Below are 20,716 nucleotides of genomic sequence, written 5' to 3' on the forward strand. Positions count from 1 at the left end.
CCCATCTACCCTAATCAACTTTGCATAGCTGGGGCTCAACTTCCAGTGTTGTCTTTCATCAGTGCAAGTGTCAGTCACTGGCCAATGCGTTGCCCACAGCTCTCTGCCCTCATTTCTTCATGGCGGGATGCATGTTGTTCTTTCAGGACAATTTGTTTTCGCCTGCTTTCCCAGCTTGTTTGGCCATGACAGGTCTGCCCCGGTTATGGCATTCACCATATGGCTGGGCTTGGCTCCACCCTATCTTTTAATAATTTCATCTCACTGACCATCCCCCTTACATTACTTTCACTGAGGGCATTTCAGAATTCAGCCCCAAACTATTGGTTCTGACTAGCTTACCCATGTTAAATCTGAAAATATTAGCATTCATTTTCCGCTCGGTGATAGCCCCTGAAGTGACCTTAGTAGGTTATGTCTCATTTCATATATTTTCCTCCTGTGGTAAACTGATACAGTGTTGATACAGCTATAGCTATTAAGTCACAGCTTGAATTCAGATAAATGCGTGTGGAAACATGGGTTTGGAATATCACATAATTCATAGGCATTCATTCTCTCCCTCTTTTTTCTGCATGTTTAAGTATTGAAAATAGATGAAAATATTCTAAAAATCTACTGCAAATTTTCCAGAAAACAAAAATATGGAAAAAATAAATACACTTGTTTTTATGTACAGAACGGACTCCAGACCTCCTGCTGTTCTGAGGGGCTGATGCAGATTCACATTCCAAATTAAAAACTAAGCTGGTTAAATATTTGTAAGAAATTTTATTCATTAAATTTATTTAAGCTGTTGAAAGGCAGAGATGGAGAGCTGCTTACTTATTTTCACCTGCGAGAAAGGAGAGCTCTTTAAAAAATGGAAGCTATTCAACAATCTCCTATTATTACAGTACCTGCAAATACATCAGTAGCATTATAATGTTTTTGATTACTACTTTTAGATATTTTTGGTAGCATGCTTAACCAAATTGTAATTTGTTACCTAATTCCATTTGTCTACACGCTTGGGATCATATGGGATTGTCCCTGCATAATCTGAGCCTCATGTTGAGGCCAAGAGCTTTCCTAGTGCACCATTTTGGAAGAATTGCCTATAGCCATATTTCAGCCTACTTTGGCATGTACAGCAATATAGTTTTAATTACCTCTGTACCTGCTATTTGCCATAAGGCTGTGGCCTCATGCAGCACAAAGGATAAATAGTGATCACCATGCTAGTGGTTGTTCACTATTTCTTTCCAGTCATCTTATTTAATGTGGTCAATTCTTTGTGTCTTGTGAAATAAGAAAATAAGGAAAGACTTATTTCCTTCTGAGCTTTGTCAGGGCACTGGTTGCTTTGATATCAAGCAAAGTGAAATGCTAGAGAGGTAAGAACATAATGCCTCTTGGATGGGGAGGAATTGAGATTATTTTACTCTTCTGTGTTGATGCATAGGTGGATTAAGCAGCATCTATCAATTTAAGGTACCCTGCTTGTAACACTCAAGTCCTCATTTTATCCAAGTTCATATGCATTATATGTCAAAACACAGATCCTTTCCACAGCTGGTCTGCAGGACAGTATTGCCAACTCCTTGGTTTCTCATGAAGAGAAGGCTGGTGGTGGGGACTGCAGTCACTCCCATGATGGTATAAAAGATGAAACTCACAGTAGAGAGTCTCCATTAGGACAACAAACCTCTCAGCTTGGTTCCTTTCGTTATTTGCTCTCTTTCCTGGGCCCAGCAGCCTGCTAGGGATGCTGAGAGACAAAAATGCTGCTCAGGGCCCTTTCCACCCCACTAAGGGCAGGGCAGGAGAAGGAGGGAGGCTTTCCTCCCGTCTCTGTTACTTTATCCTGAGGACAGGCAGCACTGCCAGAGGGGCTGGGATGTGAGCAGAGACAGATCCATAATTGTAAGAAGTCCTAGCACCAACCAAAAATCTCTTTCCTTCTCTTTGTTCTTAATAGCCATTAAGCTGGGAGAGGCTTTTTCTCTGAAACTTCCTTTAATAAAAGACTCTCTTTTAACTTTTATATCCTCTTTCAACTGACAGAAAAACATTGCTCTGTGCCAGCACTTGAAGTCTGGTATAGTTACAGCAAAAAGAAAGAAAAGGATTATTTAATGGGTAATATTAAACCCTGAAATCAGTGCATATCTATACATATAGCTAGAGATAGATGTACACTGATAGCACACCAGAAGTATAGATATACAGCAAGATAGCCAAATCCCATATAACTATGTATTTACAATTTAACTCTACAGTATTGTAAGAACCTGTATACAAATCATATGCTTTTTATCTGGCACCATTTGATTGCATGTGTTTCTGTTCTGGTTTATTGCATATCAGCTAATCGCATAATTCGGCTGGATGCATACTAAATTGAAGTCCAAATGCTGTTCGCTGCAGTGTAATCCCTCTGGATAAATAAATAGTCAGTATACCCACTGGACTGCATTCCCGCATCACTACTTTGTAAACAGCTGTTAGCATATGTTGTAAAATATAAGACAAAATCTGTTATTGCTACATATAAAAATGTGGCTGATACGTTACAATCTTCACTGCAGTCATTAAGAGGAATGTGCAAAACACTGAGGTGAGCTCAGACAGCACTGAAATGCTCAGTCCTTTCCATGGCAGCTTCAGGTGAGGGCAGGTGCTGCTCCAGGAGCATGCAGATGGTATGGTGAAGAGGAAGGCCCTTCTTGCAGGGATTCCTGCAGACCAAATGTTGGCTCTAATGAGGTCTTGATTGGTAGACTGCACAGACAAAATATAACACCTGCAAGTCCTTTCCTGATTTGTGCACGTTAAGAAGATAAGGCAAATCAAAATAAAGCAAAGCAAGTAAAAAGAAGGTGTCTCTTCTACCTGTGCTGCCATGGAGCATCCTCACCCCCCCTGCCTCCCACCCCTGACAAGCAAGGTTGCCCTTGCTTTCCACAAGAGCAAGCAGCAGCCAACACATATGGGATTTTTTGAGGAAAACCATACCCAGCTGCTTTGTGAGGCATGTTTTCTTCCTAACTTTTTAGCTGGGAGGTCAAGGGGGCAGGTGGGAGCTTAAGACTGAGGTGGGAAAGTCATGGTTGCCCAGGGAACTGCTATGGGCAAACTCACAGAGACAAGTATAGAAGTGAGGGCTGCACACATGATGGGAGGGAGCCTTTCCCTGATTCACTCCCCAGCCTTAAAAGCGTGGTGCTGCCCTAGAGGCTGTGGGCTTCAGCATTCAGTCTACCATCTCTCCAGGGATGCCTTGTAGCAAAGCTGGCTGCATCAGCATCCTTAACAGCAGCGTGAAAGCCTGAGTAACTGATCGTAATGGTCCCCTTCTGGCCTGAAATTCAATGAAATCTTTATAATTCAGTCTTAGCCAAGGGGTATTGAACAAAAACAAATGGTCCCCAAACACTCTCACAATTTTGAATCCTCTCTTTAGGTTTAATTTTTCTTTGATCCTGCAATCAACCAGTGTTTTATTTTTCTTCTTATCATTCTCACTCTCCTTTCTTTCTCCATTGAGCAGACTTAATTCTTGGAGCCAGATTTGAGATATCTGGAGCCAGAGTTTTCCCTCTCAGGAACACAGGAGGGCTGAGGCAGGAACTCCTCACACTGCACATCAGCCTCATCAATCACTTCCTCCCTCTTTCTGGGGAAATAACAACAGGTATCCAAATCTAGCTTAAAATCATAGCAAATAATATACAGATGTTTAAGTAGGTGTGTTAGAGGTCTATTATTTTATCTTACTCTTCACTTGCTATCAGCACATCAAAACTAAATGCAGCTACCAGAAGCCACTCTCCATCACTTAGGCTGCTAACATGCTCCAGTGAGGAAAAAGAGGGATGTAAAGTGAGGATGCTGCAAATAAGATTCTTGTCACTGAGACCCACAGTGTGGCAGGATTAGAAAAAAGAGTTATGCACTTCTGTGGAAAATGGAGATATCCACACTGATATCAGATAAGAGAAAAAATTAAGAGAAATACATTCCCATGCTGCAGGGCAACAACTACATAGATTGATAGGAAAAAGAAGATTTCCTTATAGTTAAATAATTTAGACATTATTTTACAAGGTTTCCTATGCCCTGCTCTGAAATATCTGCTATAGCCACAGTGTTCACGTCTGATGGCAGAGTGGGAAATCTTCCACTACTTCTGATTTAGAGGTGGCCAAGTATATCTTGGAAATAAGCTGTGTGCATTTCCTCTAATTCATTTTGCTTCAAGGGTGTTCACATCTCTAAGGGTCTATTTCCATTGTCAATATAGGAAATGAGTTCACTGGCAGGAGAACTCATTAAAATTATGAGATTTACAGGAATATCAGTGACTGGTTTTTGAAAAAGTCTGGTGGAAGTTGTGAATTATTTGCCCAGGAAAACTAAAGAGTATCTGAAATGCAGTACATTGAGCAATCCCCAGTGAACTGCTTACCAGCAAGATTTGGTATAATCTGGGATAAAATCTCAAATACATTTGATATAATTGTAAATTAGTTATGCATACCTTCAAAATGGGAAAATTAATTCTGTCAAATACATTTTTGTTTCCATAGTTTGTTCTGTTATAAAATTCCAACTAAGATTTTAACCTGTGCACAATCCTTAAAGGTAACTACCTTTAAAACTGTGTTAAAATAACAAAAGTGACCAGGAAGATCCAGCTGGGAATTCTGTTGTAATTTTAATGCAGCTGTATTACATATCTTACGTACTTCACAACATGCAACCCTAATTCTGCAAAGAGCTAAGCATGTGTTTAAATTTATACATTTTGAGTTTTAATGAGAACTCATAGAGTGTAAAATCAAGCATACATAAAATCAGATTAGGAGTTAGTGTTAACACTGGAGAGGTACATTCAAACACTGGAGGGAGAAAAAAAGAATATGTACTGTAGATGAGAGAAATTTGATGAATTAACTTTAAACTTCAGATGCTTTTTTTACTTTTTAGAGCATGGTCTTCAACCTCAGAATTGCAATAATACTGTGCTTCCTCACTCCATTTTTTTTCTGTTTAAGCAGAGTTTTGGAATACTATCACTTCATACAATTAGTCCCTTTTTATGAGAAAGCATATTCTTAAATGTAAGTGTCTGTTGCTGGATCCTATTCCTCATATTAGTGTATCACCTGACTTTTGTAAGACTCCAGCTTATCTGACCACCGTTCCCAAGGCAATCCATTATTCTGCCATTGATACTCCTATTATGAGGGGCTTTTTAAATTAATTGACTTCATAGTAAAGAGGAGGTGGTGGGTTTAAATAGAGGTGAATATTTCACAGGGGCATAAGTCATACCATGCTTAAGCAGCATAGACTATGAAAGAGAAATGCAGCCTTCTTCCATCACCAGATCTAACGTGTATCTCCATGTCCTGGGTTCAGCAGTAGCAGTCAGTTTTTCTCCTTTTTAGTAGCTGTTGCAGCACTGTGTTTTTGACTTTCAGCCTCGGAACAAAGCTGATAACAACTGATGTTTAGACTGACCAAAGACTTTGTGAGTCTCATGCTCTGCCAGGGAGGAGGAGGGGCCGGGAGGAAGCAGGGACAGGACGCCTGACCCAAACTAGCCAAAGAGGTATTCCATACCACAGCACGTCATGCCCGGGGATGTAACTGGGAGCTACCCGGAAGGGCACGTCCTCTTTTCGGTCGGGCTCTTTTCCGGCGAGCGGTATCATATTTTCTTCCCTTGTTATTTCTCTTATCATTATTATTATTGGTGGCAGCAGTAGTGATTTGTGTTATACCTGAGTTACTGGACTGTTCTTATCTCAACCCGTGGGAGTTACATTCTTTCGATTCTCCTCCCCATCCCTCTGGGGAGTGGGGGGGGGAAGTAGACTGCGTGGTTCTAATTTACAGCCGGGGCTTAAACCACGACACTCCAGCATTTCGTTTATCTTATTCTTCTGCATACTCCATGTAAAATCACTTTAGGTTTTATTCAATCTCTGTGCTGTTTCTTCTGGTATTCTTTAAAACACATACAACTCCTGCACCTTGCAACATAACAACCTGACACACTCCTCTGTCTTTGAAGAAAACAGAGGCAAAAATAGGGTGGGTTTTTTTTTGCTTCGATACCTCCTCACAGAAAGTAGCTCTTTTCTTCCTGGTCAAAGTAATTCATGTCCTTCATCTCAGTTCTCTGGAAGTTTTCTGCTGAAGGGCTAGCCAGGGCTTGGGGCAGCAGTACCTTAATTTCTTGAAATCTTGTAGGCGCTTCTCTAATGTGCTCACTCATAACAGTGAAGGCAGAAGGCAATAACTGCAGTTCAGCATTACAATGTTTGTGGAGACCCATGGGAAACTTCTCAGTGCACTCCCCTTTGGATGCTTGTGGCATATTCATGCCCCAGGACTGTCCCACAAGTGATATTTCCAAAGACCCTCATTGGCACAGATTTTTATCTGTGGCCATGCCTTGGTCACCATCACTTGAGTCATATCATATTTGAGTCATTACCATACTTATCTCACTAGTCCAACTCTGCAATCCTCCCTAAGGAATATTTTCTCAATCATGCAAACTCTGAGATGTATGTCTTAAAACATTTTAATCCGGTAGCAGTATGAGTTAGCGATGTATGCAGGTAGTGCAATAGTTTCCCCCTCAATCCACAGACAATCAGGAGAGAGCAAGGTGCTGTGTGCTTTCAGGGTCATTGCAGCTCTGGGAGGGCAGGAGCCTTGAGACTGTCTGCCAGGGCCACCTTCCTCTTTCATCCACAGGTGGAGATGTTCTGGGAGCCCAGCACCCAGCCCTTCTCATCCGCTCCCTTACGCAAAGTAGGCGCCCCTGTCCCTCCTGCTCTGTGGACACCTTCCCACTTCCCCTCCTCTTCCTCACCAGCTGTGGCTGAGGATGTCTTCCAATGACACCTCAACCCTATCTCTCCACCACCTCCACTACTGGGAGACTGATACCCTGTTGGTTTATTCTGTGTCCTTCAGATCTCTGAAAATGCTGTTTCCCAGGGATCATTCCTATCTTGTTTCAACCACAGGAATGGGCCACAGCAGATTCGCCCCTTCTCAAGGCACAGACAAACCAGGGATGCAGGATTGGAGGAGGGTGACCTTGCTTTAGCTTCATGGGCCACTTCCATGTTTCGCTGTGTGGCTAAATAATAAGCAAAATTTGTGACTATGTTAAACAGGTCATGTTTTCTCAGCAACATTTTTACTGTTTTTTGTCTAAGGAGGTAATGCTGATCTCACTAACAGGGGTGTGACCTCAAACCTCATTCCTGCCTTTTAAGTGTGTATAATAATTCAGTTCACCCATTTATCCCTTTAACATAGTGTTTAGGTTAAGCAGGAGGCCTAAGGGGAACATGTTATTACTAGCCTGTTTTTTATTTTTCTTTGATGTCCTCGATTCTATTCTCATTCGTGTATTGGGGTGTGCAGCAAATGAACCTTGAGCATTTTTTTTATTTACTAATTTTGCTTACTAGCATTATCAAAAGAGAGGAGCAGCTGCGAGCTTCACAGATTGAGCATACATCTGAACATTTAACGGCCCCAGTTTATCTTGGCTTCAAGGCATCACAATATAATATTCACTGACATGAAAGCTGAAGAAAGGATGTCATGGGAAGTCTGAGAGTCATGCTGTGAGAGGGTATGTACTGTGAGACCCTCACTCCATTGGCTTCTAATGGGCTAAGTATTGATATGCAAATAAGAGACGAGATTGTGTGTGGCCTTTTAATACAGTCACTAAACATCAGTTTAGAAAAAAAAAATTAGTGAGGCCTCTCCTCTCATAGTTTTCACTACAGATGCACAAAGCCCAAAATGAGTACATTCTTCCTCAACTGCTTTGAAAGCAAATGAGGCCACTGCTGAAAAATCATGTGTAGGACCTGAAAGCAAAAAAAATCTGATCCAGATTTCAAACACCAAGTGCTGAGGTAGGCTGATAAGCAGAAATGGGCTAACCCATGGTGGGGGTGTAAAAAAAAATATCATTTCTTTCCCAACATGCCTCCCTGGGAGCAATACATGTGCCTCTGGAAGATTAGGTGCTGGGTTACCATCCCTGAAAATAGAAATATACTTGCAAGGTAGCAGAAAGAGAGGCCCAAAAGGCATCTCCAAGGAGGCTTTGACTCTTCTGGTTCTGACACACAGAGATAATACTCATTTCAAGTTTGAAGCAGAGGCAGTGGATGAGAGGAAAGCAACTGTTAGTTCATCTTATAAACAAGACCCAGCATGCCACCAGATTATAATAGGGCTTCAGGTTGGAGATGGCCCTAGACAGCTAAAAGAGTGAAGTGTTTTAAAAATAGGATTTCTTCTGAAAGTACCATTACCCAGCTACGTTGGGCTGCCTCAAATGTCACAACTGGCCTGAAACGCCAAAAGCAGTGACGATGCTGAAGCTCTCAGTCCCATAGCTGGGAGAGCATGTGTGGTTCTCACCCAGGAACCAATCAATGGGAAGAAACATAGCTCAAACACTTCTTTATGCTCCGAAATGCTGTGCTCAAAGCAGGTTGTACCAAAACTGGGCTTTCAAGCAACGTGTCCCAGAGGAAAACCACAACTGCACATTAAAGCTGGCACCAGGTTTACTACATACTGTCACAGTGTGGATCACATGCAGCATTTAATAGAAGGCTCAATGGCCGAAGGATGCCCTGGTAAACATTGCTTCAACTGTGCTCTTTGTGCTGCAGCTCTGTGTGGCCAAGCCCCATGTACATATGTTAATTGCTATCAGCATATGTTGGGTCCAGCTGCCCACATGCCCGTGCGTGACTGTAGCTGACGCCAGGGGTATCATGAATAACCCTGCCTTCGTTTTTTCCACTTCCCTCCGGGCTTGTCTGCTTTAGGGTTTATAACAGTGCAAGATAAGATGCTATATTTATATCCTCATAAGGCCCTCACAGATTCGCATTCCAGAATGAGCATATTTTACCAGCTTAACTTAGGCTGCTTTGGAAACAGCTCAATCTAAGCAAGAAAAAGCCATTCTTTATTCCTGAATAAGCATGTCCCACATCAGTCTGAGTGCCGAGTTGCCATTCACCCCTGTGATTTCCCACATTAAAATGAAAAGGCACAGCAGGGCAGGGTAAACCAACCTCCATAGAGCCATGAGCCAGCCACCAAGCTCCCCAAACCTCTCAGTACATGGGTTCCCCAGTGTCCCTTCTCAGCTGCCCCTGCTCCTTCAGCAGCTGGTCCTGCTTCTTCCTGCGGTCCCTTTCCAAATGGGTATATGCACTCAGCCTACCACATACACATATCCCCTCTTAGGTTCACCCTCTCTTCTCTATAGGCAAGCCTATACACAGGATTCATTTTACCTTCTATTTTCAGTACTGACATTAAACAAATAAAAGCAGAAATGGGAAAAAATAAATGTAGAAGCCAACTTAATACCCAATGGATATAAACTGTTGAGATGCTGTAACACATACCTGCACTCTTATGCACCCATATGAATCTTTCTAAAGAGAAAAAATCACTTATATGTCTTCCTATTATAAAACACACTTTCCTTTCACCACAAACAGTAGGGAAGCTGCTTAATAATGAAGACTTGAAGGTCTGCTCTTATTTCTCTAGACTTTAAATGCTCAGCTCAGCCCTGTGTTGTGGGCATCATTCTTTCTGGCATGGAAGGCTTAGGAGGATTCCCAGAGAGCCCATTAACATTACTCCTTAATTGGCTCAAGGCACCACGTGCTGAGCTCAGCTTGGCACAAGCTTCACTTACAGCGCATCACTCCAGGTCCCTGCCAGTTCAAAGAATAGAAAATCCGGGAAAAAACTCAGAATTACACTCAAAATAAAAACTGGAACTTCCTTATACTAGGAAATTGTAGATGAAAGATGTGCATTTTACAGCCTACTTGGGAAAATATTGCTTTCACAAAACTAACAAAGACATTTGATTACAGCTTTTAATTCTGAATTGGTGTCAAAGTGTTTAACCTTTCACTCACCAGTGCACCACCACCTCAATAAAATGTGATTAAAATGCATATTCCCTCTCCCTGTTTAACTGAGCAATGCTTTATAAGGAAAGTAAATGCAGGTGTACACAGGCATATTTTACACCCTTGGGCTGCTTGGTGACAAAACTCATACCAGCAACGACAATTCAACCCAACTCACCTGAGCTTCGCTGCATCAGAGCAGGTAATTGCCATAAATCACCTGGTGTCCTACTCTCCGCAGCACAGAGAAGATTAATGGCAGCAGACACCAGAGCTGCCAACTTGGAAGATTTCTGTGGTGGAGCAGGGACAGCTATGTGTGAGGAATTTGTGATGAAAAGCTTTATTGGGACTATAATACAGTGCTGGAAAGATGCCGAGGTCCTCTTCCATAATACAGACACATTAAGGTCTGTCTGATTGTGGTGACAGAAAGGTATTTGACTGAGCACACTGGTAGCTATTTATAAAAACAAACGGTAACTAAAAGCTCACGTCAAAACGTGATGTAGGCCTGTCACATGCCATCAGTAATAATTTTTACCATGACCAGTTGCTGGTAAGGAGGGCAGAGGAAACAATATTGTCACTAACTGCAAGGGACCGGTCACGTGTGATTTGTGGGCTTCAGAAGCACAGGGTCTGCTGCCACCTTCCCCGACAGAGACAGAGATTTATTGTCTCCACTGTTTTCCTTTGCCTAGGTTAGAAAAAAAGCATTGCTGGGGAAGAGAAGACTAGGGATATGTTTCATGGAGGTAAGCAGCAGTACCTATAGTGGGATATTATATAAGCCTAAATGCATCAAAAGGATATTACCTAGGCGTAAAGGCGTATTACTTATGGCCTTTATAAGGATGCAGAAGGGCTGCTGGAGAAGCAGTATTTTGCAGTAGAAGTTTATAATGAGCTATTTAGCAGAAAAACAAGCACAGCAGCAAAACAGTCTGAGACCTTTCTCTTGCCTTTACTCTTCAGCTGACCAGCGGGGAGATGAGTACCAGAGATGTGATCAAGGCAGATTGCACCAGCCTGTCACTGCTCCTGTCCTACTTCCCTCTCTTTCCTCAGTGTCAGCACAGCCATGGCAGGAAGAAGAAAACCTGAACTACAAAAGGGGAATTAACAACCAGGCCTTGTTTTGTGATCACCTGTGTGTCCTTCATTAGGTAGAAAGGTGCAGTGAGCTTACCAAATCACCCTTAGCCCTGTCCACAAGAGAAAGGCCATATTCAGGCATGTGTCTTCATTTGCAAGATGAGATTTAAACTTCTGTCCCTCACTCCCCAAGACAGGCTGTTTAAAATGTATCCTGGCTTGGGCTTTTTTCCAGCAGCACTTTCAGGAGTGACAGTTGGGCTTCAGCCTGATTGCTCAGATGTTGATGTACAGCTGCAACTCCAACCTTTAGTCTGCTCTTTTAATGAAACTTTTTAATTTCAGACCAGATATTGCATCTCTGTGTCCAAACAGACTTCAGTTCTTCTTTACCCTCCCCTGGCAACATCCAGCTGTGCTGCTGCTTATTTTTGTATCTTATTCTCCATACAAAAAGCAGGGTGCAGCTTTCCCAGGACCAATTTCGCCACTAAAAATGTTTCCTCAACTTCAGAGTTAAAAACAATGAGGAAACTTAGAGCGGGAATGAAACTAATCATCTGCTGCTCTTAAAGCTGGTGAGGCTTTTAGTCTTGGCAGCAGCAGATCTCCAATGAGATCTTTGCAGAGTAGTGCAGCAGAGGCACACGGTGGCTCGGTGTGACAGATCCAAATGTATCCTGTCTGTCCAAAGGGGGCCAGTGGCTCACAGCAGCTGTCGAGCTGCTTTGTAAACAAGTGGGGGACATAGCTGTTTAACCTAGAATCATGCGTCTGAAAATATGCTTTGCCTCTCCAAGGATTTTGCTGGAAATGCTTCAAAGGATTCTGTTTTTCCCAGAAAGCTGCATCATGTGGTGTTTATCAACTCCTAGAAAGTAGTTGCAGCCTTCCTCCATAGGAGAACGGCACTTTGCAGTTTGACAGTAAAATCACACATGACTTGTTAAGCACAACTTCCTAATGTAGCTCCCTGTCTGTTGCAACAGTCTCCCTGGTGGTAAAAAAATACAGTACATTACACTCGCTATAGCAACTGTGATGGCAATATGCAGATTACATGACCGTATCGCTCTCCAGCATCTAAAAAAGAAATATTTATTTTAGCATAGTCAGTACTCTTTTCACAGTCTCTTCTTTCACTATTCTTTTGTGGTACACTGCCTTAACTTCATCATAGGATCTCTTTGGTATTGCTTAGTACCAACCATTTTCTTTCTTATACACACCGGTTTATATCCACATTGATCCTTTGTATTCCTTAGCCATCCACGCTGACCTCTGTATTCTGGTGTCTTAATTTCCAAATAGAATACATAACCCAAGTTCATGGATCATTTTATCTTACAATACATACCAATTCACATATGTGTCCTCATTCTCTCCTGTGGTTTATCCTAGTCTTCTACCTATTATATCTTTCTTTCAAAATGTGCTCTGCTGAAAGACTTTTCCCCCTTTCTTTAATTGGGTTTTTAACAGAACCTAGAGTAAATTAGGGCTATTCTTATTTTGGAAACCTGATACATAACAAAATCTCATCTTTTGCAAATTTTTCTCTAAAAATCTCTGGGTTTTAGGTCAAGGTCTACTTTTTCTTGATCATTTTTTATTCTTTGTTCAAGGGCATTATAGGGAAAGATGTGCAATTTGAGCTGCAGTTACAGACTCATTGTAAAGGCAGGAATAATGAAGTTCTGTTTTGAAGCTCAAGTGTTGAATCATTCTTCTTTAAGACTGAACTAAATCAACTAATTGTTTTTCCATCTCTAGAATAGGAACAATATTGTACATCATAACTTACAGGGCTGTGTGAGGTTGAAATAATGACAATGAAGTCATAAGCTATCCAAGACCATCCAAATCAGTCTTGAAAAATGTATTGCCATGCTCTTTTTCTCATTTGGTATAGTGGTTTAGCCTTTTCTCAGCAAAGAGGTTTGCCAAGCCTAGTCTGAAGCCTGCACACTGCTGAAAGGACATTGTACTGAAATAGGAGTGTAGGTGTGGATGAAGACTGCCAGGAGCATCTCCTGTTATCCCAATGAGAGAAAATGGCAGCCAACTTCTATACATCCTGTAGTCTGGAAAATGGTAAAATACCATCTTCTTGGCAGTTGTAAATGGATAAACAGTAGGTGAAAGCCAAGTGCAACATGAATTCTGCAAAAAAACAGCAGAGATCACAGGGAATTAGAGAAGCTAACAAAATGCAGAGGGATAAATAAATGAAAGAGGGATGCCACTAGCCTAACATGCTTAAATAGCACAGATTACAAATCTTTGGACCCATGTTCTCTCTGTACCTGACTGGCGTTCATCTGCATCATTATAGACGTACTCCACTACTGATAGAGAATACGCTGGTCATTCATGTTGAGCTTTTCTTTTTGCTAGATGTCGTGGTTTAAGCCCAGCCAGTAACTCAGGGCCACTTCCACCAATAATAATGATAAGGCAAATAACAAGGGGAGAGAATATAAAACTGAAAGGGGAAAGGGAAAAAACAATAAACACAAGTGATGCACAATACAACCTCTCACCACCCACTGATCGATATCAACCCAACCCAAGCAGTGATCTGGGCCTTCCAGGAGAATCCCTCCAGTTTATATACTGAGCATGACATGCTGTGGTATGGAGTACCTCTTCGGCTAGTTTGGGTCAGGTGTCCTGTGTCTGTTTCCTTCCAGTTTCTTGTACCCCTTCTCACTGGCAGAGCATGAGACTGAAAAGTCCTAGATCGGGGTTAAGCGCTACTGAGCAACTCAAACATCGGTGTGTTATCAGCATCGTTCTCAGACTAAAGCCAAAAACACAGCACTGCATCAGCTGCTAAGAGGAAGGAAAATAACTGCTACAGCTGAACCCAGGACACTAGGTTTTGCCATGTGAACAACATCCTGCTTTGACTAGTCTGCATCCTGCTATCATTGAGTGTCTAAGCAGAAGCAGATACCACATTTCTTGCATAGCATATACACATAGATATGTTTTTTAAAGTTCTGATTTTCACACGTGTCTTGTGAGAAGTTATAAGGGCTGATTGCTTAAAATTTTAGTGCAAGATCAGGCAGAAGAAAAGGTAGTAAAGACTGTAGCAAGTATCTCTGTAACAGAGCAAAAAAGAAGAGGTGCCGTCTAGGGATTAGGTAGACATTTTTGTATGAAGTAGTATATGCAATTTGACAAGAAATGTATTTTTCCCTGTTTCTTTATCAGTCTCATTAAAGAATCCAGTTCTTCCTCAGGCTCTGTACTTCTTGGACAGAATTCTTAGTTTACTTGCACATTAAGAAAATGGAAATAAAAAGGAAACTTTTACCAGTTTTATTTTAACAATTTGTTAAAATCAAATTGTGTTTCTTTTGCATTGTTTAAAATGTTAATTTTGACTTGATGATTCAGTTAGTTTTGGTAATACAAAAATACTAATTTTAAAAGAATGAGTTTTCATAATTTCCTCATCTTGTTTTTCAGTACAAAAAGAGGGGAACATTTAAGATTCTTTAATGGAAGAAAGCATAAATTCAGGGGCTTTCTTACATTTTTCTAACTCTTCTGTGAAGAAGGAGGCAATTTCTTCACTTTTAGATGGTTAACTCCTGCCTTCCACCCTTAATTTTCTATTTGAAATGGGTGGGATGAGGTGGAAAAAGGAAAATCATCAGATGACAATAAAATAAAAACTGGTTAATTTTAAATTTTTTAGAAACTAAATCACTGAAATCTTTGTAGATATATGAAATTAGAAACAATCTTTCATTCCATATTTTCCAAGTATAACATAAAAAACTGACAAAAAATGCTTTTGATTCCAATGACACCACATCTTCCAAAATGCATCTTTTGGATGAAAATTTCTGCTCATTCTGCCGTCATCATTGACACTGACCTTCTACATGTAGATTCAAAGAGATTAATTAAAGGCGAGCAGCACTGCTAAATTGTCAGCAGCTGGGGAATGAAAGCAACGCTAGAGAGTAATTCTCCAGTGACACTGTGGATAAGGCAGGACATTCAGTAGCTAAATTATCTCCCTCCTGAATTTAAACTGAGTCTGGTGAAATGGTAGTTTTCAGAAAGTCCCTTTATGGTCAAATCCTATTGCTGGTGGCATGACTTTTTTATAAAGCAAAAACAAAATATAAAATAAATGGTATAATTAACATTAAATGGTGCAAGTACACAGAACTTACTGTGCACTAGGGATTATACGTAAGATGAACTTTATCAGGTTTACATTTTAAATTTATAATTATTTTTCTTCCTGTATTTCTCAATATGTTTCACTGGCATTCAAAGAACAAGAATAGAGTTCCCCTGTGGTTAATTTAACCCTAGGAAATTCCCCAGAGCATAATCAAAGACTGCACAGTGGCTAACATTTCTCTCCTGTTTTAAAACTAATGAAGTTAAATCCTGCTGGCTAAGACAGTATTTCTAAAAGTCTATTAGACTTTAAATATAGCAACTGAACAGACATCAGTCATAACTTCAAAATGCATTTTTTACCACCTGTCTAAAAAAGGCAGCACAGCCACAGAAAGACCCCATCCAAGAGCTCATTATTGCTTACGAATTAAATTGAAACTGCCAAAAGTCTCAGCCGTGAATTGTAGACATGACAGTCAGACCTTTGCTCAAGACACAGTGGTGAAACACCTTCCCCAGACCTGGCCTGGGATTTGCTTTCTTCATATCTACCCACATGGGACTAACCTACTTCAAAAGGTCTTCAAGCGGGTCACAAGCACAAAAAATCTGCGTATCTTAAGCCATTAAGACTGTTGGAAACAATCATTTTAGGGAATAAATCCCTGTTTAAACCATGCTGCAATCAGAAGCACTTATTGAGGGTCAGCAAAATGGGAAGCTCATACATATGATACACAGATATTTGTGTGACTACTCAAACTTTTCATTTTTGTGGGTACCCTGAACGCTGAGGTGGGGATCACCTAAGCAAGGAGTGGAAACACAACTATCAGTCCCACCAGACAACCCACAAGGGGGCTAAGCGAAATGTGGTTTTGGGCAACCTGATCTAGTTGCAGATGTCATTGCTCATTGCAGAGGGGTTGGACTGGATGATCTTTGATGGTGCCTTCCAACCCAAACTATTCTATGATTCTATGAAAGTCCTGAATGTGGCATCATTTACACAACGTTATGGGCATGTTAGATTTGCAAATAGGATAAAAATTACTGGAAATGGAAAAATAATTAGAAATGGTACATTTTAACAGAATGAGAAAGGTAGACATATTAGCCGTATTTCTCTTTTTTAAAACAATCATTCCTGAATGCCTGGGAGGCAAATTTGTGGGTCACTCTGGGTAACACTGTTCTTTTTGGTTCATGGGAGTCCTGCAGACATGTCTCATAACTGATAGCTCTTTAAATACAAACTTTGTTTTTTCTGTAATTATCTTAAAGCCATACGCAAACTGGCTAGAAAAAAAAAAAGTGGTTTCAATTCCTGTTCAGAACTGCAACCAGTTTCTTTGTTTACTGTGGTTTTCTCAGTTAAATGATCACAAATGAACCAATTATCCCTAAACTATGTGAAGAATCAAAAAAAGATCGTTTGACAATTTCCAGGATTTGTTCTCAGCCCTATTCTTTGGAAAAACATGAGATTTTTCTGTGTTAATACATTTCTTCCACCCAGCCCCCTCTGCTGCTGTTTTCTCCAATGTCATCAGTAATTGGATTAAGCCCTGACAGATCCCTCTAGTTCATTAAAGGTGGGAGGAAACAACACATACTGGGGCAAAGCAATCCATGTCGTAACTCCAGCAAAAACAATCCAGTATTATCACAGATGAATTTAGCTCACTCTATCTTAATCTAGCCAGTGACCCCTCCACCCCACCTCGGAGCAGAATCATTACGTGTTTTTCTACCCAGGATTTTTATAATTGGAGAAACAATGTCTTAATCTTGCCTTCATCTACCACTAAGGCAAATGGAGTATAACAAAGCTGAATGAATAGCTGGGGTCAGAGCAAGTGAATCACGAAATTAAACTGAGGACGAGGTAGCTCTTCAGCTCATGCTTCTGCTTTCATCTGCACTGTCAATTAATACAATAGGGAGTGGTTGAATTTAATACAAAGATTAGACACTTTTCCATGTGTTGGAGCAAATTAATCCAAGCAGGGGGTTGGTGAAGCTTTTCTGGAGGGCTTTCTATAGTTGTTTTCTACTGTTTCTTAGAATTTTCTGTTGATATATCAACCAAAAACTTTCACTTTATTACAGTAATTCATTACAGTATTAAGGGCTGGAGAATATCAAATTATTAGTGGCTATAAACATTAGTGGTTTCATAAAGATCATGAGCTGATTCTAAGATCAATAAGCAACTTCTAACACAGTTCTCTACGGCAATATGTGGCAAATAGCAGGAGGTGTGCCTGGCTACAGATGCAGACTTGAGGGAGTGCAGAAACTGCACAGCTATTTTTGCATAGATTTCTCAAAGTTTCTGGGAAGAGGGGGATGCACTTTGCAAAGAAATGCTCTGGGAAGGACAGAAGCAGGCAGGTCCAAGGCACTGCAGCAAAGCTATGGGCCCTGGGAACACATCCTGCACTGCCTACACCTGGATGGAGTCAAGGGAGAGGACAGGGGCCCAGTGAGGATGCATACAAGACAGCACAGAGGCCGGGAATGAAACAGGAAACAGCCCTTCGTGAGGGGTGTCCTGACACCTCCCAGAATTGAGCTCCTACTCCAGAGCTCAGGTATCCCAGTCCCTGCAGGATCAGCAGGGGCAGCTCTCCCTGCTGCACTGAAGCCTCTCCTAGCCTGGGGCACTGTCAGTACCTTCATTTACCCCAAACTGGATTCCCACCCCATATTCCTCTTTTTCCCCCATCCTTCATTTCATATTTCCTCCCAGCACAGTGCTTCAAGTTCCTCCCTGTCCACCTGGACTGAAGCCTGGAAGCAAACAGAGGACATGACATATCTGTAGTGTCAGGAGAGGAAAGAAACAGGACACACAATAACCCAAGCCTGGGGCTTATGCTTTAAGCTAGATCCGAGTGAATGCCAAGTCAGCTCAGAAGACAAGAGAAAAAAATCTCACTGTAAGCAAGGACCTACATTTCCCTCACATGTTCTCTGTAAGAAAACATCAGGCTGGATTGTAAAGATTTAAGAACTGCACTTGTCTGCTGCATGAGAGCACTTGGCAAAGAAATAAATGGCAGTCTTAGTTTGCTTTGGGGAAAGTTGTGCTGTGTTTGATTTATTCTGAGTTTATGACTTTCACAAAGACAGTTGCTAAGGGACAGTAGTGCAGGAAAGGACAGAGGAACCAATGACATGTTTTATCATTTTTTAAATTAAATAACTTAGTCATTCCTGTTTTAAAGACACTGCACTGCACCAGCAGTTTTACCTCAGTTTGTGTACACCAAGATAGGCAAGTTTCACCACAAGCAGCACCTGTCTTTCCAATTACTCTTCTATGTCTTAAAATGTCACCATCATACACCTTCCATTGCACCTGGACAATAGTAAGTTCAAACCAATCTGTTTCCATCATTACCAATCTATTTTCCAGGGACTAACTAATTGCAACCCCTTTGGTCCTGTAATCATCTTAAACTTTACAGAGCAAGGTTTTCTGGAAGTATTTTATCCATACAGTGCTGTAGAGCTTTAATTGCATCAAAACAGGCGTTATCCTTGGATATGTCTTTCCCCTACCCCAAATAATTTAACTGCAATTGTTAAAGCCTTCATTAAAAAGCCCAGATTCCCATATTGCACAGTGCAGTTTTTAAAACGATGAGCCTGAACCTAGAAGCTGAACAGAGTGTAAGCTGCAATTTTTCAGATCTGCAAACCAATAAATTAACATAACAGGAACTAAAGGAGAAATCTGATTACATGAAATTGCCAGCCAGATGCCAAGAATGCTGTCAGAATCGTTTACAAATGTTCACTACCATTGCACCTCTACTCTAAAAGTTATTCCTTCTTTCAGTATTTCTACTTTCCTAGACACTCTGAGGTGCATTCTTGGCATGAAATTCAAAAGCAGACATTACAAGGGCAAAAAAAAGTCTCTGAAGATCGTTTCAGTATGATTCCTCCATGAACCAAGAGCCATGCATCCACATGCTGATGTTCGTGTATGAGCTGGTGCTTCCCCAAAGGTTGGGAATGGAGTTGGCTGAAATCTGGGCAAATGATTGATTGGCTGAAAAATGCATGGTAGGGTCAGTCAAAACATGATACACATTTGTGACAAGTACAGTTGAAGTTTCTATTTTAAAAGTTGGAAAGTGCTGAAGTATTCTAGGATGCCACTTTCTCAATGAAAAATTTTAACAACATGGCTACATGAGGCCAATCACTGCTTCTTTTCTCCTCTTATCCTTTTGGGGTTTTTTAGTACTTCCTCTGATGAATGAATAAGCAAAGTCTTTTCCAGTTAAGTAAAATATTGTGTTCCACCCAAAATTATTCTTCCTCATGTTTTCTGTTTCCATCACCGACCTGAAAAATCAGTAACATGCATGCTATAGTCATGGCTTACATCAATGAGAAGCATTTAGAAATCAACCTGGATTGAACAGGCAGTAGGAGAGAATATTTTTGAAACAGCTTAAAAAGGTAGTCTATGGCTATAAACAAGATTTTAAACTCCTTAACAGCAGTGCAGAATAGATATTGAGGACAGACTATGGGCAGCAGATAGAAATGCCACTTTCATTCCTAGAAAAATGTTGTCACGCACTTCCAAATAAGTGTTCTGATAGAAGTATTTGCAAGAGGAGAGGATTCAGTGGAGACCTTACTGTTGTCTGTATTGGAGGGTACAGAGAAGATGGGTGTCAGAATCTTTTTGGAAGTGCGTAGTGATGGGGTGATGAGCAAGGGACCAATCTGGAACATGGGAAATTCTGATTTAATATTAGGAGAATATTCTTTATTTATTTTTATCATAATTATAGTCAAACACTGGACCAGACTGCCCAGAGAGGCTGTGAATCTCCATCCTTGAAGGTGTTGCAGACAGGAGAGGATGCAGCCCTGAGCAACCTGAACTGGTTAGTCCTGTTCTGAAAGAAGCTGGACTAGATAAACTCCTAAGGTTTCTTTCTACACAAATCACTCCATGGTTCTATGATCTAGCATGAGGTGTTCGTACCCATGGCAGGGGGTAGAACTAGATGATCTTAAGGTCCTTTCCAACCCTGACTATTCTGTGATTAGGTGATTCTAAGACTAAATAACGATGCACATGGGCAGCAACATTTCTTAGTTCATATTCTTAAAAACATTCCATATTAAGTAAAGTTCAACTAGAAAGAGGAAATCCACTGCAGTATGTGTCGGAAGGAAGTAGCCTGGGCTTTACCCTGGTCCACTGAGGTTCATACTCTGCATCAGGGCCTTTTATTCACGGTTTGACAACAGCTCTGCCCCTCTGCAGATTAGGCATAAATGAAGAGAAACCTCGTGGAAAATCTTCCCTTCAGAGGAATTCCAGGACTTCAGCAGCTCTTGAGCCTTTTCCATATCTCACCTCTCATTCACTTGCATGGAAAGTACACAATATATTGTGAAGCTCATTAGTAGGTGCACACTCTGTCTCCCTCTAACTC

Source organism: Psittacula echo, assembly GCF_963264785.1.
Source record: "Psittacula echo genome assembly, chromosome: 2".
NCBI classification, from domain to species: Eukaryota; Metazoa; Chordata; class Aves; order Psittaciformes; family Psittacidae; genus Psittacula; species Psittacula echo.